The 23038-nt window shown below is 45.3% G+C and overlaps 1 protein-coding gene across 3 annotated transcripts in view; it reads left to right on the top strand.

The window, feature by feature from the left end:
- The window catches only part of LOC120947478 (uncharacterized), a 137417-nt gene that overhangs the window by 34419 nt on the left and 79960 nt on the right, over positions 1-23038 (top strand). Inside the window, exon 1 of one of the 3 annotated variants that reach the window (XM_049607723.1) lies at positions 7733-7799. The exons of the other annotated variants lie outside the window; for them this stretch is intronic. The gene's annotated coding sequence lies outside the window, so the exon portion shown is untranslated. Of the gene's footprint in view, positions 1-7732; positions 7800-23038 lie in introns of those variants that run through there. 3 annotated transcript variants of the gene reach the window in all.

Raw genomic sequence — 23038 nt, 5'->3', positions numbered from 1 at the left:
TAAATGACTCATTTTGTTTGGCTCTTTTTTTCACTTGTCTCGATTTGTTTTGTTTCGTGTGTGTGCGTTTTATGCACGTAATGGTGTTGATGTGCGGGTCTTTTAAACTGAAACTGGCTCTTTTATTTGGCAATTTTTTGCGGGTTTGACGTTAATCGACATCAAGGGTGTGCACTTTCCAGGCGAACCGCAGGATATTGTGAAGGTTAATTCGAACAATTGGCAAATACGCATGCTGGGTGTTGTTGTTAATGTAAGCAGCCGCAACGCAGTAGGTATACAATGTAAAAAGAAATAAAACAAAAATAAAACTCCACAAGAAAAGCGACGATCTCGTTGTTGGCCGCTGTAACTGATGCAATCTAAATGAACAGCGGAGAGAAACAATGACAGCACCAATTTGTGGTGCTATTGTAAATTCAATGAATCGTTTCGCTGCTCATTAACAGGCCGTCCCGCGCCTGGACAGGCCGTCGCAGTCTCGCCCCAATCGGTCGCTCATTTAAAATCAAAAATGGCTTTTCATCGCATCGGTTCCATCGCTGCGCAGAGACCCTGCTGGCGGACCACTGGCGTGGGGCGGACAAGGCAACCGAATTATCCGCGTGTGCCGCGATCGATGCTGCAGCCGACGGCCTTGGCATCAATAGTCGAGCCCAGAACTAAGCGAAGCAAATCAACATCCGAGACCGCCAGGGGCACCAGTAGCATGAAAGTGCCCGCACCAACGTCCAGCACCCGTAGTTGCAGTTAACCCTTTTTTTGACCGGCGAATGCTTCGTATGTCTCCCAGGGTGAGCACTATTACTATGTCGACAATACTGATCGATTACGAGATATCGCACACAGCCAGGAGTCGTACGAGTTGTTTTGTGGAATCGGAATTGGATATTAAAGCCTACTTACCAAGCACAGAGCGGCATGGCATTGCGTTCAAGTGTCTGCAAGCTGAGCGCCAGACTTTTCACATTTGCAATATCGAGATTCTCGAAGTACAAAAAGTACCTACACTCTTTTCCCATAAATGAAAGTTCCGGACCGCTCGGTTTGCTCGTAAACCAGTCACGGCACGGTAATGTTTAGCGGGTCCGCTACTCTTTTCTTTTAGTGATGGCGAGCCCAGCATTAAATGAACCCGATACCCCTACGCGTTGCCGTGCTGGTGAGTGGCCGTATCGTTGTACGGCCGGCATCGCACACTGACCGGCGTGACCTTTGTCTGAGAGGGTGGCGTGTGATCGGGAGCAAAGGTTAACAAATTACGCCCGCTTCTGTGTGGAGCTGTACGCCGCTGCCGCAATGCTTTCAATCAATGGGATCCGATGCAATAAAAATGCGGTATGTGTATAATTTCTGGAGCAAACGTTATGACACCAAGTCATGGGATATTGTGCTAGAACCTTTTGTTGTGTGAGAGTATATTTGCATGCAATTACAAATGAATAAGTGTGATTGAGGTAGTGCTAGGCCATCACTTACTATGGTTGCTTTACAAAGTTTTGCAACCTAAATTTAGTAAAATGTTCCTTGCGTTTTCCCGCGCCCGCCGTAACGTTGCGGCACTCCGTCTCGTCGTCTGGCGGTCTGAGTGCTAAATCATGTGGCCGTTGTGACCTTTTCGATGTCCGGAATATTGGTACACTGGGAAGCAAAAGAGGGAAAACCTCTCTCGTGACCTCCATCGCGTGTGCAGAGGCGAGACGCGCCCCGACGGCCTGTGATGAAAGGCGTGAAGTAATGGCGTGAGTTTCAGCTTTTCTTTTCGTTCTCTCACTCCGGTCACGCACACAAAAAAAGAAGAAAGAAAAAAGCGCTCCGAGATGGTTTCATTTGTTAACGGGTCACCATAATCGCCATTACTACCGGTGGGTAGAACTGGGTGGAAGTGGGTGGACAGGTTGCGCGGACGCCCATCGATCATAACCCTCAGGTGCCCCTTTACGCGCAATGTTTCCTCCCGTTCGGCTGTCTCGTACCGCCGATTCGTTTGCGTTACGATTGCGGCGTAAAGTAAAGAGTTTATCACGTTCCCCGAGGCCCCCTGATTAGCATGGTGGAACTTGTGGAAGCATTCATTTTTAATCGATTTCAATGTACGTATTCGTGGGAACGGGGGGGCTTAATCATTGTCGGTCACGCAATTTGGTTTTAATCGTTGCTTGACATTATTTTTATACGAAACATTTCTTTTACATATTAATTGATTGATTACACAGCAAGGAGGCAGTAGAGAAAATGGATATGAAGGAACATTTTGTTTTGAACATTTTTGGGATAAAACTACGTTGGCGTACAGTCCCCCAAATGAGGCACGAAATTGGTTATCGTGTAGCGCACATGAAATAACCAAATGCCGACCCGAAATGTTTAAGTACTGTAGATGAATAAAAAATGTTCGTTTCACTTCTGGCAAATTGGAGAATGACGTGAATACTTGCCACACTACGTAATACAGCTTGCACTAACTCCATTGCCACGCATTTCGGCTTCATTCTCGAAGCCCGAACCGAGCACGCACACCACCAGCCCACCAGTAACCCACAATTAGAGGCAACCGATCGTGTGCATTACTGGCGAGCCGGCGGGAATGCTTTTATCATCTCATCAGCTCCATAAACATTTCAATGACCTCGGCATTGGCAATATAGTTTTTGGCAGCATTAATTTCAGCACCCTTCCCTTCCCATTAACAGGGAGAGACGGGGGGACGGCAGCAATACGATAAGTTCGCCACTGCCGAATGCCAACTCCCGGGCGCCCCGCGTGCGCTCCACCAAGCATGAAAACATTGGCAAAATTTCGGAGATCGGTTTACAGTGCGGGAAGGGGTTTTTTGCGGAACCTTTTAGCCGCACTGGATTAGCTGCGAGCGGATATTATAAGATGAACGCATGAGTGCCGCCCTGCTGCTTGCTGCTGCCAGGCACCGATAAAGATTAGCGCTAATGGGGTGGGCCGCATACATTGGCTAGCGGAAGTGAAATATTGTAAAAGATGTTGATTGATAGACGAGCCATGTGTGTGTGTGTGTCTGCATGTGCTTTTAAGCATTCGTTACACGATAAATTAATTTGCTACAGTTTGCTTGGTGTTGTTGTTTTGATAGGAACTAACGCAACTCCAAGAACATTTTTTGTGTGTATGCGGTCGATGTTTCATTTATTTTATGAAACGTTCTTTAAAAAAAACTAGTTTGTTTTGTATTATTGTACTCTACTTTGTCTTACTGTTGATCTTGCTCTTGCACACATGTTGATGCATTTCAGTGTTTGCTATTCGCATCACAAAGCTCCGCCGTCAGCATCGTGTGCACAACACCCTCAACACCTAAGCCCTCATGCTCAAGCAGTTAAAGTTCTAGTGTGCTCATCAGTGCCCAATTATGTCGGCCATTTAATTAGGTTGTGCTTCGCGCGTTACGAATCTACCCTCTCCTTCGCTGGGCAAGTAGATGATAAAATCAAAAACAGGTCAAGATGCCCGAAGCAACAGTGTGTATGTGTGTGTGGGTAGCCCGTTTACATCCAAATCCCAAGATCCATCCCCTCTCCAAATTCCAACTTCCCATAAGCTGCCCGTAGTAGCTGTTGTGGCGAAGCAGCTGCTACTCGTGTACATCGAACCAATTTGGAGGATTGCTAGAGCCCTGGCATGGGCTACCTCCGAGTGATTTGAGAAATGTAACAGGAAAAGCTTCCCCGAAACGAAACGGCTGCAGGTGCTCATGTACCGACCCACTTAACCTACTATCCGCTAGCCGGATAATGCTGACCAATTTATGATATCTAATGCTCAAATAATGAACCTTCACGCCGGAAGCGCCATTCCATTTCATCAGGTATTCGCGCTGACGGTGTGGAGTGGTAAGGAGGTGGACGGTTTTGCTATCTTTTCCTCTCCCCGATGGGCTCGCAGTGTGGTGGTCGGAGTGGAGTTTTCTTCGGTGCGGAAGAGCCAGTCCGCGGGAAAAGAGAACACACGCACGGTTACGAAATGGCAATGGCGGTGGAGATGAGTTGAGCACGGTGCGAATAGCAATTTTACGATCCAATACCATCGGGCATCGGGCGAAGAGACATGAGCAGAGAGAGATATATAGAGGGAGAGGAAGCAACAACAAAAAAAAATTGTTACAACTAAGATTGCGTGGGCCCGGCTGAACACAAAATGGGAAGTGTCGGGTTTTGGGCGCTGTTGTTTATTTATTGTAATGGTGTTGGTAGTGGCGCAACGCTCCTGGGAAGCGCTCCAAGACGGCTCCGGCCTACAAGAAGAGCCATGGTACCACCATTTCCCTGGGATTGTTTTCGCAAATGCGTGTACGCGGCGGGAACGACGGTTAGGGGAAAAAATAATAAACGAACGCCGTAGCCGGGCATCAAGCAAAACGGGGATGGAAAGAGTCGGCAGCGTAGCCGTTCAACTCGTGTTTGTTGGTGTTTTATAAGTTTACAACAATAGCATAACTTTATGCTGGCCAAATCACGCACTTCGCAATCTGCTTTGCGCGAGCAACACTCCAAAAACGGGTGTTGTTGGGCCACCAGGCAGCTATGGGCAAGGGTGAGACATATCTCCAGCCACAACGCCTCGATCAGGAAACGGAATAAGCACCCGACAAAGGGATAGGGAAAGAGAGAGAGAGACGGCGCTGGACGGCGTCGGAAGAATGCAGTACGGTAATCTGTAACTTTTATTTTCATTATTATCTTACACTTTGTTTTGGTTATTCGTACGAAGTTTTGCTTTCTTTGCGTGCGCCGTGTGCCTCCGTTTTTTTCCTTATCGCCCCCGTTCTCCACGTTGCACAGATCTTTACGGAGCCACATGCTGTGTTTTACTTTCGCCCGAAGGGGTGTGTGGTACGGTGCGCCACGGTTTGCGGTGGCTGCGTTTGGGCGGCCATAAAATTATCTTGCTCATTTGTAACGCCCCGGCCTGTGATGAGCCTTCTTGTGTAGGAGAGTCCCACTAACAAATTGGACTGATTGGGAAGTTTGAACAAATCTCGCCCAACGCCCAAACTTGACTTTGTACCTAGTGGATGGAATTCATTCAAATGCTGTTTATTTATTCATTTGCATGCCGACTGGGGGCTTGAGATGCTTGCGAAGTATAAGATAAGAGGAATTTTCCTTAAAATTTGTACTGCTGTTCCCAATGTTGTTCCCAAAAAAAGCAATTTGCTTGCCACTTCATCTTCACAGACCCGGCGTGTGTTGTGATGCTTACGAAATCGTTTCCCCGACGCCCAGAGTCCACGAGACCGACCAAAACACTTTTCTTTCCATTCTCAGTGACCCGCATTCGGCGATGGTGTGCTGGTGGTGTAGTGACCGTGTGCAATGCGCATTTTCGCACCTCGTTCTCGCCAGCGCCCGCCGCCCGGTGAAGTGGCCTCTCACTGAAAGCGCATTGTGCCTAACGCAGCGCAATTGTGTTGATTCGTTACAGCTTCCTTCCGTTCCCCCTTCGCACAGTGCTTCTTTCCCACTCTCTTCTCCCCGACCTTCTCATCACGCATCAATGTATTACTTCATCAGTTTGCTTCCGAGTCGAATTTAAAGCGCGCTCAATTCGAAACGCATAGCGTGCGCAGCTCAATTTCCATGCGACGAGAGCTGAACACGCTTCGACCTTCTGTGGCTTGGGTGCGTTTTATGCCAGGGTTCAGGGTGAATTTAGAGCGCGATGCCACCCGCTCGGTTTGGGGCTGGCTGTGTGGGATGCTGTGCGGTGGCCATGAGATAATTGTTCGATCATTGTCTTTCATGGCTTCCCACACGGCGGCACGGCAGGCAGTGGCTGCTGGAAAGCTGTGGTGGCGCCCCCCCCCAAGGAGGGTTATTTGGGACAGTAGCAGCGCAACACGTGGTGATTGTTTGTCTTTGTTCAGGGGCTAGCAAACCGACACAGTTTGCGTAACCAAAACAAACTCAAAAAACTCTCCCCCGTGTGTTTGTGTGTGTGTGTGTGTTTGCGAGTCAGAAAGGTGATACAGCTGTGTTTTTCACTTGTGCAGAAAGTGTTTGAAAGATCTCAAAAGGTGTACGTAATAATTTGGTTTACTTTTTGACAGTGAAGCTCAAAGCAGTAAAGTATTTGAAGTATTTGACTTTTAAAAAGTGGGTCCAATTTTGAAATGAGTTTACTAACGAGTTGTTGTTTTCATATTAATAGAGGCGTTGGACCTCGCAGGGCCACTTTCATCACTAACTAACGAATGATTGAAATTAAGTGGCCAATGTCAACAACTGTAAAACTTGCTACCTCCAAATTAGTAGTGGGAGCTCGGAATCGGACCTACCCGATTCCGATTCCGTGTTCAGAGTCAATTCCGGAGCCGATTCCGGAGTCTATTCCGGAGCCGATTCCGGTGTCTATTCCGGAGCCGATTCCGGAGTTGGTTCCGGAGCCGATTCCGGAGTTAAATATGGGATCGGCTCCGGAATCGATTCCGGATTGGAATCGGCCTACGGAGTCGGAATCATCTCCGGAATCGGAATTGACCTGGGAATCGCAATTTGCTCCGGTAACGGAATCAGGCTTGACTCCAGAAATGTAGTTAGCTCCAGAATAAGAATTAGTTTTTGAATTGAAATAAGAAGCGTGGGAACCGAAATAAGTCCGGGAATCTCCATGTGAATAGATCATCACAAATAAAGTATGATTCTTTGCGGCTATCAACTCGTAGCATCATTGGACCCAAACGCCTATTCCTATGAAGATGCCGAAACCGACTCCGTGTCGAAGCCAATTTTGATCTCGGAGTCAATTCCGATGTCGGAGCCGATTTTGATTTCGGAGCCGTTTTCGATTCCGGAACTAGTTCCGATTCCGGAGCCGAATCCGGAACAAATTCCGGTGCTGGTTCCGGAACCAATTTCGGAGCCGATTCCGGAATTGATTCCGGAAGCTGATTCCGGACCTACTATTCGGAATCGATTCCAAAAAACTTCGGAGCAAGTCGGAATCGATTCCGACGACATCTTCATATTTATCATCACTACTCCAAATGCTATATGATTGCTTCATATTCATAAAATCATCTTCAATGTTTTATGTTTTTCAATGTTATCTTCAATCAAAAGTGAAATTACCTGGTCAAACTTAAAGCATAACTTTAGATGAACTTACCTTTTAATGGTCACGCATTGTTGGCGTTATGTTTTTCACCGACTTAAAGAGGATATTTTGCCCTCCTCGGTGCTGTCCTGTAATGGGAGGGTAAAATGTTAAATTGTTGCTGCCCCTTGCAGACACTTTTTCTTGCGCAGGGGAAGGCCTTACTTGGGGGAGGGGCCAGTCGCTCAGTTCCAGGCAGGTAAACAAATTGGATTATTGTAAGTAATGAGCGTAATAAGCGGGAATGCATTCTTAAGCCTCAGTACGCATTTTACGGCCAGTAAGCTCCTCAACGATGTTGTTGAGCAGTTTAGAAGCCGTCATTGCTTTCAGTATATTTGAGCTGGGCTTTACCTATTTGCTTTTACGTTCTAGTTAGAGGATTAGTGTTGTGGAGGAAGAGCTGCCAAGAAATATAATCCTGTGATGATGTTTACTAAATAATTACTGTTTCTATATAAATAACTTGGCCGTTTTTGTACTAGTACTAGTATTGAAACAGACGTTACAAGGTCTCATATTTCTCTATGTTAATCATTTTTTAATTGATTGTTAATTGTAGTAACAAGCACTTTGGATACATTATATAATTTTAATGCTATTCTACCAATATTTTATTTTCAGGTAGGTGACATCTATGGACATATAAACTAAGAATCCCTTGTATAATAAAGGTTGGTGCGCTTGTTTTAATTTACTTAGCTCTACAAATATACACTTCAGATTGAAAGTCATTAAAAAAAATAGTTCAAAAACCAAAATACTAGTAGTTAGTACTAATAGCTACAAAACAATAGTACTTTTAGTATCGAAATTATCAAAAACTTTAACCTAAATCAATCAATAATTCCGATTTCAACTATTGGTCCCAAAAAAATGTAACATTTGGCATTATCTTATTTTCAAGGCCATATCCATCCGGATTGACAACGAACACTAACAGGCAAACCTTGTTGAAGGTGTCGAAAAATGCGCCAACCATCATCCTCCATCACTGCTGCTGCATTGCCGTTGGCTCAGGGAAATGTGTTCGCCGACCGATAACACCGGAAACTGTTATTGTTATCATTCTCCGTGTGGTGTTGCTTCTTCTCGATTTTGTTTGGCTACTACTTGCCATCACGCGTTCCATGGGATGTGACTTGTGCCTTTTTGGCATCGAAGTCGTCGCTGCACGATTGAATTGAGCTGTGCGCAGTTTCGCTTCACTTGCCAGAGCAGCACTTTGAATGATACTTTCCACATGTGAGTGTGTTGGCAACAAAAAAAAAAGGCTTGGTAAAGAATCGCCATGCCGAAGCGCTAGACAATCTTTCGGTCGTTGACGACGGAAATGCGAACGATAAACGCAACGGTGTGGCAAGATACTCTTCACGTACTTCCCGTGGTTTTCTATGCCACAAAAGCCCGAATGGAAAAAAGTTACCCAAGGTTTACCCAAGGAGAAAGCATGGAGTGGTGGGCAAGTATGGGCATGCTCTCTGCACTGTGTAACGTCGCTGGGAAATTGAATTTGTACAAAGGTGTGTGCTGGTGGTGAAGCACGACGGCGGGAGTACGTGTGGCAGGTTCGTACACCGACAGAGAGAAAGAGAGAGGTGGGGGGATGTATTGTTCCACCTCAAACATCCTTTTTCGAGAAGGATCTTGGTTGTGTACGGGAATGTTACTAGATGGGTTAGAATCCTTGACGCAATAGACGACACAACGATGTAAAAGCGCGGTTTTGAGTGAACGCCGGCAGCAGCGAGTTGATGGAGTGGAGTGAGTGTGTGATGCAGCAAGTCGTCGTCACACAAGTCGCTACGGTACGCTGCATGGGTAGAAAGAAGCAAACAGTTAAACATAGCCCCGACTGTGTGGCAGAGTGTACGGCTCGATACATGATACAGGGTGCTGGAGATGAGCGTCAGCCTCAGGTTACAAGGCTCGAGCAAGGACGATGGTGCGATGATTGCACGAACGGCGTCAAATGATATTTATATTGATTGACAAGGTTTCAATTTTGTAAACGCGCTGAACTCCGTTGGGCGCTTGATGTAATGTTCTTGGTACATCTACTCGCCCTGCCCTCGAACGAGGTTCAGTTTATTTGGTTTCGTTTGTCTTCCCTCCTCCCGCTTATGCGGAGAGCGATACATACTTGCGTTTTTTTGCGTATGGGTTGGGAGGGCTGATCCAACCATTTGTTGGTGTTGGTTATTGTGTTGAATCAGATGAACTTTTTGTAGAGCATGTCCACACCTTTCTTTTCTTCACACCAAGAACAGCAATAAGAGAAAACGGGTCCGAAGTAATTCGCACAGAACTTCAATAACCTTTACCCGGTGGCGTGAGTAAATCCTTCCACCTGTGACAAGCAAGTGACATTATTAAATTGAATAGACCTCGTCGATTGATACGAAAATACTCTCACCACCATTTGCAAGACAAAGGTCACCTAGTGAGGACCGTTAGAATATATATGGTGTCCCAATAAGACAAACGGATACTTATTGGGGTCGGCTGGGGGTTGCGAAAATGTGTCTTCCGCTTCGGCGCAAGGAAGTCGTCCGGTCGTGAAAATGTTCAATGGCTCACATCACACGCAGCCCAAATCGCACGTTATCGAGCCTTCCAGATTGTGGCGAATGGAACGACAGCAAAAAACTGATATCAAGAACTACTCCTTCCACCAAAACCGGTAAGCTTCCATTGTTTCGATCGGAGGGCCACCTTTGAGTGTGGATAAGGCCAAGGGAATTGATTTATTTCGCATGTTTACTTTCCAGCGGGCATGAGGAAGCAAAAAAAAACAAAACAAAAAGAGGGAGCTTAGGAGAAAAGGAAGGGGGAAACGAAAACAGGAAGGAAACACTTTATCCTCACGGTAATTCCGCTTGGGAGGAACTTCTGCTTTGAACTAAATGGGAAATAAATCGACACACGAACGAACGCTCGGGAGCTATTCTAGGGGGAGGTGACCAGAGGAGGAGCGGAAAGGACTTCGGGAAGCAGTATCAGATTTCTTTCCATTCTTAACCAAAAGAAACGCGCCCCACACGGCTGCCTCTCCTGTCACAATGGTGTGGTGTGAAAGGTAAAGGTGCCGACGGATGGTGAAACTGAAACAACAGCTTCAATCTGAGACGAAAGCGAAACTGAATTCTGTTCGAAGCTTCTAGTTTCGTCTTTGTAGGTGAATTGGATGGAGACAAAGTGCCGGATGAAGACAAAGGGGGAGTGGGTGGCGCTGAAACTTGACGTACCTAACACGCGAGAAAGAAAGCAATCCACCCCGGTAGCAGTGGCAAAAGGAAAGAGGATGGAAAAAGTGCTCAGAAAAAACCCCATCCATCGATTCCGTTCCGGGCCGGTGCACTCTCGTGGGCTCTACCTGACTGATCGTGGAGTGGATCGATCGGAAAAAAGCGGAGAGTGGAGAGTGGTAGGATGGCTTTTCCCGATGGTAGTTCCGTTGGCAAACGATGGGGCACACACACACACATACAAATACGCCTACGGCCAAAGAAGAGGTTCACGATACTGAGTTTTTCCATCTTCACCTTCGCACATGTCTCCCTACGTACCACGGAGCACGGGAGCGAGAGTCAAGGGAGAGCGTCTGAACTTTCGTTTCGATAAATAAATAAATAAAATTTGCACTGTGGCTTGTTTGTAAAGCCTACCTACCCTTCGGTTCGGTCGGATGGGGTTTTTCAAAATAGAACTTTCGACGGTTTCCAATCGAATGTCGGATTCCGCTCAGGTGAGTTTAAAGTTCACGTGACGATGTGTGTGTGTTTGGGTGTGTATGGGTTATTGCTTCCTGTTTGATTTCGATTTATCCTTCGGTATTGAAGCGCGGTGTAGCTTTCTGGAGGTTAAGAGTTTTGGTACGCTTTAGCAAGTGTTTCGCTTATAAATCCACTTATTGGGAATCGTAAGTACACTTACACCGAGTGTGGATGTTGTTCGATTACAAAGAATATTGAGTGCTTTTTACATTTACAGTGTGGAATACTATTCGAAATCATAACACTGAATCTTTTCTTTTATTTTATTGTTAAACATTGTTATCAGCTACTTTATATCACTGCAAATTTTCTCAAATGACATAGCTACTGATTAGCTTCCACGACTCGGTTCGAAATTTGGAAGGATAAAAAGATAGCATTAATACTATTTAATAACCAAGCAATAATAATGAATGTTTAATGACAAATCGAACTGTAATGAGTATTTTATTCTAATCAAGGGAATGTCACTTTCATTAATGGTACAAAACTGTGGAACAATAATCCCTGTGGCTACTTCTGCTGCACAAACAACAAACCCATTTCACAAGCAGGATTAACTTCAACTGGGGGCAAGAACACAAGATTACACGAGTATCCATCAAGGTAGGGTCTGTGCATCTGCTTAGTCATGCCGTGCCGAGATTACGAAAGTCAAACGGATGCTACATGTCATGTGATAGTTTCGGAGCAAATCCTTTGCAATCCTAATGAAGTAGAAAGAGAGAAGCGCATCATGTTCAGTTTTTGCAGATGCACTTGTACTACCTATGTTTTCCTGTCCCTCGGTATTCAAGGTGTTCCTTTTGCCGGTCGATGAAACAATCTGGCCATCATATCAAACTCCTAGCATTTCCGACGGATAGTATCGTTGTTATAAAAGCTTCAGATCCTAAGAGCATCATGGCTTTGGTCATTTCAACGAGGATTAAAGTAGAATGAAAGTTGTGTTTTCTGGTGTTTCGTAATGCTTGTGAAATTTCAAACATCTGTTGTGTGTGTGTTTTTATGGAAATAGCTCCAGTGCGTTGCGTTATCAATATGTTCAATATATCACTTACCTCCTGTAACAACAATGCAATGTCCAAGTATCGATATCAGCTATTAATTACGATTGACTATCTTACCACTATAAAATAAACACTTTGACGTAAAGTTCCTGCTACGCACAGACCGGGGTCATCCATTCGATTGCACACCGACGATAATAGAACAGCCCGACAACGGTGTGCCAGCCCTACACCATTAGCAACTTTGAAACTCAATTTTGGGAAGCTAACTTTACCACCCTCCCCACAAATAGATCGTTAAGTGCCATTCTACGCGAATCGAAACGGATGCCAAAAGAAAAAAACGGGCCGGAAAATAAAGAAAACAAATTTAAAAAGCAGCAGAAAGCAGATTTTTAAATTGAAGGTTACGAGCTAATTATACTTCCTCTGCCGCAGCACGGCGGCGCACATAGAAGACACGTCCGTTCGTTCGTACCGTGCCGTGGGTTACTGGTGCTGCAAAGTTTTGCGGAAGTTTAAACGAGATCCATTCAGTGCCAACCGAACACCATGGGGACCATGGGGCGGCACATATCGGCTGCATCTTTGTCGTCGTCGGTGTACCGTTTGTGTGCGGGAAGGCGAAAAATAAAAATCACCGGCATGAACTCCGCTACATGAAACAAAAAATGGGGCAGCAGACAAAAACAAAAAATAAAATAATACTACTCCCCTGCTAGTCACTTTTTGTGACTCGCGCTCATGAACATCCAGGATAACTGGTGCCTGTGGTGTGGTCGTTTGGGGCTCCGGCTCATCGGTGCCCCGGGAAGTAGGAAGTGTTAAATATGCTAATGAATGTTTTAAAAAAATCTCCGCAACACACACACATTGGCACTCGTATGCGCAGTCGTTCAGCTGTTAATGAGGCTTTTCAGCAACGTATGCTAATCATTGGGGGACTGTGGAATGGGGACCAATAAAAGGAGCACGCAGCGGCAACCGAACCGAACGATGCCAGTGGAAACGTGTTTTCAATTACAGTGCTAAATTAAAAGTTACCAAATGAATGGTAGAGCTGCAGTTCGTAGAAATTCATAATTGGTTTCTTTTATGTGTGCGTGTGCGCAGTAGTTTGACGGTGGCACTGGACCCTGCGGTGGGGAGCATCAGAACACCGGAAGCAGCTGGAATGGTTTACTTTTTTAAAATTGAATTTCGTGGTGTCGAATGTGCACATTATGAATGCTTGCAGTGTTTTCGTACTGTTGGGATGTAAGGGTTGAAATTATTTTCACAAAATCATTCACATTCACATAGAGCATTACATCCATCAACTACATTACACACAGGGAATTGGGGGAAACAACAACTTTTTGTAGGAATTGTAGGACATACAATAGGCAAAGGTGCAGAAGATAGAACAAACTGTCTGCAGCAGTGAAAAGCCAGCTCAGCCAGGAGAAATGGATGCAAATAAACATCTGCTCCAATCAAAACAAAATGAATTCGTCGCCATAAGGGATCTTTATTCCGTTTTACTGCCACAGGACGCAAATATTGTCTCCGACCGATCGCTTATATTGCCATTATTCTTCTCGCGTGAGGAAAACTCTACGCCTGCTGCCGAAATATCCAGCTTTTCTTGGTCGGTTTGGTTGTCCTCTTTCCGCATCCCAAAATGCCGTCACTCGGTGTGTCATCATTCGATATCAGCCATATTTGCTGAATCTCAATCACATTTTCATGACAGTTTTATTGGTTTGTTTACCTTTTCCCTCCCAATATCTCCGCAAGCCGGAGATGGCCTGGCCGTTGCCTTCCGAGAGTTATTTGGTCAAGCAGTTTTGATTGCACTTCCCGGTTTTTTTGTTGTTGCAGATGAATGAGGTTAGAGCCGTCTGTCAGTACTATCGCCACCATCTCCATTCTTAGCCGGTTTGCCTTTAGTCTATCAGATCAAACCAAGGCTCTTCCCCCACCGTACGTACCGGTTCGGTTCGAGAAGCAACGAGCATCCTTTGCTTTTTTCGGAAAAGATCGTTTTTCCCGTTTTCCAGGAAAATCCTGCCACCGCACAAACAGAACAGAACCCGCTCCGCACGGTAGGCACGCGAGCAGGTTTACATACGTGACTTTCACTACGGTGAAATCGCACTGTCGGTGACGGGATAAATGTTTTCCTTCCATTTGTGGCGTGATGAAGGCGATTCTCGTGTTGAAGCATCGCCAGGCCCATCTCCAAAACTGGACCGGAGAGGGAATCGGTTAGGGGGCAACGAAATGGAGTGATTGTGCTTTCTCGGATGTTTTCATCAATGAAAGTGTCTACTTCAATCAGGCGCCTGTGTTTGTGAAAGCAAGCGGGGGGGTTAATCTTGATTCGTTTTCCGTGGTTTGTTAGTTGGGGAATTGGCGATAAAGCAATGTTAGGCGCTTCGGTGAGCTCCAGAAATAGAATGCTACGTGCAAAGGCACTTTGTATAAAGTGGGAGGATGTCGGACATTAACTTGATTTTAACGCATGATTGACTAACTTGTGATCTATGTTGCAAGAAGTCGACCCATTCATCAAGTAACATAAGCAATAATTCAAATGCGTTATTTGTTCGTGGAACAAATTTCCTAGTTCCTTTCAATAAAATCCTACCCAGTATAGCACTGGCACAATTTCAACTGAACACTTCAATCCCAGTCGGTGCAATAGGAATTCGATTAAAATGCACAAAAGGATCACAAACGGCTTGCTCGTGCTTTGCCTGCAACTGATGTAAATTTCGAAAAAAAAAAAAACTCAGATTCTAGTTTGTAGCTCGCACTAGAAAGCCAACATAGCACTAATTCTGTTCATTTTTTGTGTGTGCTCTCATCATCGTAAACCAGTGCATGAGTGCTTTGCAGCTTTTCGGCATTCCCAACCTCGCACAATCTCGCCGTAACATAAATCAATCAATCAGCTTGTGTGTACGGGGAAGTATTTACAATTCAGCAACCGTGTGCTTTGGGGTTTTGGCACGGAACCACAATCTCATTTCAGCCCTACACCGGTATGGGTTCTTAACCAATTCGAACCAAAACCAGGGGTTGGTGGAAGCATTCCAAATTGCAAATTACACATAGCGCTGCATTACAAATCCACCGGTTGCACTTGCAGCGTGTGTGAGAGGAATGTACGATACAATCTGCATCCGTGCTTTGATTTTGCGCGAGGCAAGCGTGTGTGTGTGTGGCACCTCGGTTTACTGGGTATAGTTCAATACCTGTGCAATGTGTGGAGCACAGTTAAAATCGGATAAAGTATAACATGTGCTAGGGAAGTTAGTTTCAAGCTCTTATCTAGGAGGTACATTGTAAGTTGAACCGTTCAACCTTGCTATTCACCGCGCGTGTGTTGCACATAAAACCCTTTCGGCTAACGCGTTTCAACCACAGACTGTGCAATAGTAGGTCAACTTCTTTCAACAAACAGTCGTCTAGATGGATGTAGGGAATGTAAAGCATTCAATACTGGTGACTGCACCAGTAATCGTGTGCCGTTGGGCGTGCTCGGAGGAGCAAGAAGGTAATCGCCATTGTACACTGCAGGAAGATAATTTGAATGTAATGAGCTTTGGGACTTGAATGTCGAACAGCTCCGCCACACATGCTCCCCGAAGAATTGCTGAGACACGACATATGTGTGTGTATGTGTGTGTTTGATGGCGGAGCAATTGAATTGGCTACACCAGTTCGATCAATGTGTAGAACAGCTGGTGTGGAGTTTTGTACTGCCGTCTTCCTGCCGCACACGACAGAACGTACTACACCAGTGCAGTTGAAGAAGTCGTTACTGCTCTCCTGCATACCGAACATTAATGGCGAGTATGTGTGTTGTTTTTTTTTCTTTCTTTCCTCACTCGCTCACCGGTCGCACCACGTATCGATATGCAAAAATTCTTTCACTCCGCCAGTATCGGTCACACATGTTCGACTGGAAATGTCATACCAAAAAACATTGTATGCTAAATGCGTCACACTTTCCGCACTGTGAGATGCACACCAGGCCTCGGTCCGCGGGGGGGGGGGGGGGTACCAGGTAAGGTTGAGCTCGGTAAGGTCGGTAGCACACAAATAATAAAACAACCCACATTTCCTGCGGCCAGAAACGTGAGTGGATTGAAATTACCTAATGTGGACGCAGGGATAGAACGTCGGTGCTTTTGGCTGTGTGGTTGTTTGTTGCGGGTTGATGCGCGAGCTGAAATTGCTGGGGAGAAGCGAGCGTAACCAGTAAGTGCCATCAATCACAGAAGGGGAGATACGGTGGAGGATATACCGTGGCGTGTGACCAAATTTGGAATTGAACTGTCTGTGGCGTGGCGGAGACTTGCCGCAGCGGATGCGCGCAAATCGAGCGCAAGCTACCCGCGACATCTGCATTGGGATTGAATATTTAAATGTTGAATTAATCTTAACCAAGCGGTACAGCTTAACCTCGTTTTGCAACTAAGCTGACCAACGCTGCTCTGTCAAGGGAAGAGACGAATTTTATGCATTGTGATGGACGCTTGTTGCATTTTAACCACTATTTCAAGAAAAGGGGCTGATACAATTTTAAAAAGGTCTGTTTTTGGATAGCTAATAAAATTTTGCGTTAAAACTGCACTGCAAAGAATGTGTCAATACTGGTTTTACGTAGTAGAGTATTCCCTTTCAATACCCGTGTGTGTATTTGTGAAGGAAATACTTGTAATATCTTTATTTGTCTCTGTATTAGGTTTGTTGCGGTAACGCCATACAGCTGAATCCACAGTCGCAAATGCAACCAATATTGTAATTCAAGGCCCAATTTCAAGTTAGTAATGTCTATTACTCATTGCTAAAACGAGCGTCCTATACACATACTAATAAATCCAATCTCTGCTACCTGCCAACACTTTCTGCGTAACCCTATCGTAAACCCTTTACATCACCATTTGTAGCGAAAAACAAGATTTTTATGGTTTAGAAGATGTATTTTCCTCCTTTTTTTACTCTTCGCTTATTTTTATGATCAAATCGGTCTTCCTCCCTTTCCCCACTCATCTGTCACCCTACTTGAGGATACTTTCATCGTAAAACCAGGTAGGAAAAATGAAAATATGGCCCCGACTCTTGGCCGCCCTTGCTGCAACACACTGGATGGATTAAATCGGGCGAAGAATGTCGGTTTTGGTTAAGGTTTCGCAATTTGCTAGCTTCTGCTGCTACTGCTGCGTGTTTTCTTTTTTTCCTTTCCTGACGCCGAGACAACCCTCCGAGTCACACCGAGAACCACACGAGGTCAAACTATATAAGCCAAACTTGGCTGCTCTCATTCCTTCCCCAGTAACGCAGGGTACAAATTTCTTGTCGAGATATCTGTGGGAAATACAACGTGGCAAAAAATATGCTTAGATAGGGAGTTGCCTCCTGCCTATCGGCTAATCCTTATTGCCATCGTAGTGGCATCCTGCCGCGCCCGTCGTTCGTCGTAATTCATAAGACACCTGGCAGAGGGGGGTGTCACGGTACACGGTTGGTATTTGGAGAGTTGTACTTTTTTTTGTGCCTCTTCATTCTGTTCGTTGAGGGGTTTTTTTGCTGGCTGGGTGGGCTGTTCATGAATATCAATGGAGAAACCTTTGCAGCGCTAAACTGCTGATTTGGGCGCGATTTTTCAGCCCCCCCCCCCTCACTCTTTAGCTTCCCCGTTACCTTCACCTTTTTCGTTGGGTATTATGCTTCCACAACCCGCTTAAGCGATAATCGAGTGTCACCACAGATGGGAACCAATTCTAATCACTATCCACCGTTGGCAGCATATGGATTATGCTGTTGGTGTGCTTCTTCGGCGGAAAATTATTCTTTGTGTTTGTGTGTGTGTGCTGATTAAGGGCATTGGCACGGTTGCACCTTTCGACGTTGCTTTTCTTTCTCTTTTTTTGCAAACCATCCCCAAGCTCGCCATCATCATCATCACCATCAACGTTGATATAGGGGCTGAGCGTAATCTTGGCCGAGGCCCCGGTGTTAGCCTAAAGGCCACCGCACTGACCCCACCCATGATAGAACGGTGCCAAAGATGGTTATGTATTTTGCCCCCCTCTCTACATACAATTCACAACGTCCGGGAAGATGACACCGATACGGTGGGGAAGAAAAAGGGCCGCAGAATCAAAGCCACCGCCCGAAAAGACGATCTCCGGTGCGTTAACGCGAGCACACACAAGGTACGGGATACCACAGCACTACTGAGCTGCCGTGAATGTGTGCGGTTTTCTTTATAGATGTCCGTGAAAGGATCTTTGCTGCAAGCTGCAAGAAGACGTTGGATGGTAAAAGTGTATTTTTCTTGACTTTTTTTGCCCTTTTCCTCCTTCAACCTGAATGGTATAATTTGCGCTTTGCCAGCACACTTGGGCGGTGGTGTGTTGGTTTTTGTTTTCTGTTTTTTTTTGCTCATCTCACTCTGACCGCCTACCTGCTCCTCTTCAACCTTATCTAGTTAGGCTTGCCTTAGTCTCGAGTCGGGCAAACAGATAATAATTGTAATAAAATTGCCGCTACTCATCTTGCTTACCTTCCTCGCGGGTCCAGTATGAAAAGCGCCTCGTCTGTGGTTGAGCAGGCTGCAAGTGGCTTGGTTTTTTGTTTTTTGTTTTTGTTCATCTTCTACCGCAAATTCTTCATTCGGTGGCGGGTGGATAAAATTATGATAATAAATTCGATCGTTGCGCTATTCATTCCGGGCACGATGAATCAAGTCGCTCTGCCCCGAGACTGGTGGGATACAGTGAGGAGTTTGGGCAGCAGTCAAAGCTTTACTCGTTATTCACGATGTTAATTAATCACGTCGTCGTTCAGTAAGCGTATCGGTGTATCAGTAACAGGCAGGAGGTGGGAAAAAGATCTCCCAAACAGGCTGCAATCTGCAGGAATGATTTTCCTCGTGGTGAGAGGAAAACGGGCTTTTATCGTATCGTTTGCATTACCACTGGAAATATGAGATGCAATGTAATGATATGTGAACGTATGTGAAATTATGCTGCTTGCATGCGCATCAGTTAAGCTTTAATTAATCCGTACTTTATTAAGTTAAGTGCTCAATGTAATATTGCTGATTGAAAATTCTGTTGTCGGCGTCCCTCACAATTAAAAGCTTTAAAGTATACCAACAGATCTGCGAGAAACTTTAATCGAAACCTTGTCCTCCTGGTTTCAAAGGCCAGCCACGAATAGATTCGTTTTAAGGTCACCTTCATTTACTTAGCAACCGCGAATACCTTCGCTACACAGCCAACCACAGCGTTCTAATTTTTTTTTGTTGAGAATGATTTTCCACCTCGTGCTGGAACCGCAAATTCCACCGGAGTGGAATTGCAAGAGAAAAAGGGAAAATAAACCAAAAAGTACTTCCTGTCCCACCGTGCCAAGGGCTGGCGGAAAATGGAAAAATTGTACAGCACTTTTGGCCTATTTTATGCTTTTCCCTTTTATTTGACTCTGCTGCCCTTTACGTACTTGGGATTTTCCCTTTTGACATTCATGAAGTATACCGGAAACTGGCTCTTTCATCATCGCTCGCCTCTGTGTGTGTGTGTGTGTGGGCTTGGGACGCGATGTTCCGGTGGCACTGTTTTTTTGTCTGCATGTCATCGCAAGTAAACGCTATTATGGTTTTGCACTCTTCCGATTGTGGCTGTTTGTTAAGTTCATCAAATGGCGAGAACAGGATGATTATGGCTAGTGATGAATATGCAGTTCTTAAAAAATCATTTCATTGCAACAGTACGAAACCTTCCATTAGATGTTACGGAAAAAGACTTAAAGCACGAAATATCGCTTTGAAGAATGGTTGTAGAACACTTTAACCGGGGTAGGTAGTATTGAAGTTCTGCTTGAAATAACAAAACATACAATAAAGAAGCAGCACTCCCAGTGACTGAGATAACTTCACTAACCAACAGACTTGGCCGAGAAAAGCATGTGCCTCAATCTCTCGAAACATACATTTGTCTGTGATTTTTGCAAATCAGTTCCACGGGGTTTTTTTCTTCTTCATTTCAATTCCCAGCAAAAAGAACTTGTATACATCTCTGTCTGTCTGTGCCATTGTCGGCGCTCAACGTCTGCACGGCACGGGTTCAGGTTCCTGTAACTGCTTGCTTTGAAGTATGGCTGCCCTGTACGTGTGTGCTTTGTGGCACTAGTTTTAAACATTGTTGCAGTGGGCGAGCTATGTTATTGCGAACTTTACCCATCGTACATCCATGCCATTGGGTTAGCACTTAGTCGCTTCCCTTCTAAATCCTATGTTGTGCGTTAGCAAATGCTCTGCCTGTGGTTAGACACGCCCCGATCATGTTCTAATGTAGGCGTTTAGCGAGGTTTCCATGCTAGCCCATTCTTCGGGCCCGTGTTCTTTGATCTTTCCCGTCGAGCATGTGGTCGGTGATCCTTTTCTGTGGCTGGAAAGTTTTCCGGCAAAGCACCTTTGCCAAATTTGCCAGAGTGTTTGAGGATTTTCCGTTTTAAGCATATGAAGGCATAGCAGCAACAGTAGCACAACATCTAATGAAAAACATGCGCTGCAGGTTTTAATAATAGTATCTTAAAATGGCGAATCTTTCATATTGAAGCGGTATGTGTAGCGTTTCGATTGTTTTATAGTTCGAACACTTCACACTATTTGAATAATACTGAATGAATGTCCATATATGATACTACTGCTGATGATTTTGTTCAAGAACGCTTCACGAGACTAACATGACCGTGTTAGTCGATAGCTGAAGCTATTTGTCGTTCTTCAATAACTTAAGTACGGCATACAAACTTTAAAGTTATTTGCATAAAATTGTCTGATATCAAGTACACATATAAAGTGCAGTGCATTTGTACAACACAAGACCTTTAATTTATTATTCAGCAAAGAACTCCCCGATGTAGAATTGATTTTCTTTGAATGTCTCTGCGGGGATTGATGTACAAAGAGGAGAGTATGCGGGCCAACGGTATCACTCCCAATGGGCTCGCAGTGCATTTTCAATATTTTACTTCCCACAGGAGTTTGTCTTATTTTGATTGTGCCGGCCGGTAGCCGGATGAATGATGAAAATGGAAAGCTAAATGGAATAGTATCATTGTTGTGCACCTCGTTTGCACTATTTGCATACCAAAAGTGCTTGTGAATATTTGAATTATTTTTATAATGGTCAAAATTCATGTACCGGTAACACATTCCAACCAAATTTAATGAACAGCATTTTCAAGAAAATGTAAAGATGTAAAGATGTTCAAACACAATTCCTTGATAGCCGCGAGTGTTTGTACGACGTTCGGTGCACCAAAAATGGACCGTTAAAAGTAATGCTATGTTTGGTTACACTGACTCCGATGGGATTTTTTATTGCCACGTGTCATCATTCTGTCCGTCGGGGATGCAATATTCTTAACGATGTGTATGTAAAAACGGCCCCTCCCGTTCCCCTATTCGACGTTGTGTTTTGAGATCCCTTTTGTGTGGACTTGGGCCCCGGAGAGTGCAATGCTCGAAGCCCTTAAGCAGAGGAAAAGCAACTGCAATTGATGCGGAAAATCTCTTCGGCAACCCCACAAGGATACCCACTGAGCAGCTGTGCTTGATTGGATGCTCGGTGAATGTACGCATCTTCGCACAGGCACAATGCCCGTGTACGAGTGAGCATAGGTTCGACTGCATGATTCCAAATGCACCAACACAGTACTGTGTTCGGGTGAGCATCAATGCATGTTACCGGGTGTCCGGGAAATCCATCGGAAAGATGCCGATGCGGCGATGATCGTGTACAAAATTGGTAACATTCCCGTACCCGTCGATGGCCCGTACCGTTCGGTGTAGGATGAACCGGATGGGCATGTTTTGTCATGCTTTTTTTTCGCTTTCTCTCCCCCAGCCCGCGTTCACTTAGCCTCTGTCATCGAATGCGCCCGATAAGACCACTGCTATTTGCAGCAACTTTGGCGTCCACTTCATCGACCTCCGGGATCGATACCGGGAGGCCAAACTGAACAATGCAGTACGGGGGGGGGGGGGGGGGGGGGGGTTGGCTGCCTGCGGTTTGCTGCCCGAGGAGGGGAGGGGCCCTTCTCTTTGGCGAAGTGCAAACACGGGAAAGCGTTCGATGGAAAATGTAAGCTATACAAACGATGGCGAGCCAAACGGGCCGACGGGAATGGGCGGATAAGCTATATTTGGCCGCCCTGCCTGTTTGGTAGGCAGGGTAGAGACGCTCCGAAATCCGAATGCAGCTCCACTCCGACCGGTTGACGATGAAGCGCGTACGATGACGTTGCAGCGAGCTGCATGATAGTTTGATTTTTTGTGCCATTCCGTTGCATCTTGCGGTACCTTGCCTTGGCTAAGGATGAAGTGAGAAAGATGGATTGCACGCGGATGGGAAGGAATGTCCGGGGGGGATTTCTACGAGTTGTGCTGGATGAACGAAACAGCCATTACAGCGTTACAAACGACGGTGAAGTGAATTATGGGGCTGCACAGCATCGTGCGGCGGTCCACTTTCTTCCCAGACTATCCGGTTGCAGTGTGTGTGTGTGTGTGTGTGAGGAAATGAAAGGAAGATGACAAAAGACGAACGCTGATGGCACTGCACCAAACAAATGCACACACCGTTCGATAGTGCTGTGAAGAGATAGGAAGAAAGAAGGGGAAAAAATCGATAACCTCTTGAATGGCGAACAAAGCCGTTTGATGAACCGTGTAACGGTTACAAAAAGGTCATAATTTGAGAGCTTAGGAAATGATGAGAAGTGTGATAGCTGTAGCACGGATGAACATGCAAAACCGATATTCAAAATATCCCTTTATGTCTTGGTTGAAGTGTGTACTGACTAAACAAATATTTCGCTAAACTCTGTTACGTATTGCCGAACAGTTGCATCAAGCGTATTCGTTTCAAGCATTGCAATAATGCATTCTTGGTGCAATCATTACGTGTGTTTATGGTGAAGAAGTATAACAATCCACCCGGAACAATGAATGGTGCTGCTCGTTAGAGGAAATGCATTCGTGTTGGTAGGACCTACCACCAGCCCTTTTTACAATCGATTCTTTCGCTCTTCCAAACCGAGTGACAAAGCTTTTAAAAA

Source organism: Anopheles coluzzii, chromosome 2 (assembly GCF_943734685.1).
Source record: "Anopheles coluzzii chromosome 2, AcolN3, whole genome shotgun sequence".
In the NCBI taxonomy this organism is placed as follows: Eukaryota; Metazoa; Arthropoda; class Insecta; order Diptera; family Culicidae; genus Anopheles; species Anopheles coluzzii.
Note: the sequence above shows the minus strand (reverse complement) of the source record. Positions and strands in the feature narration are given on the sequence as shown.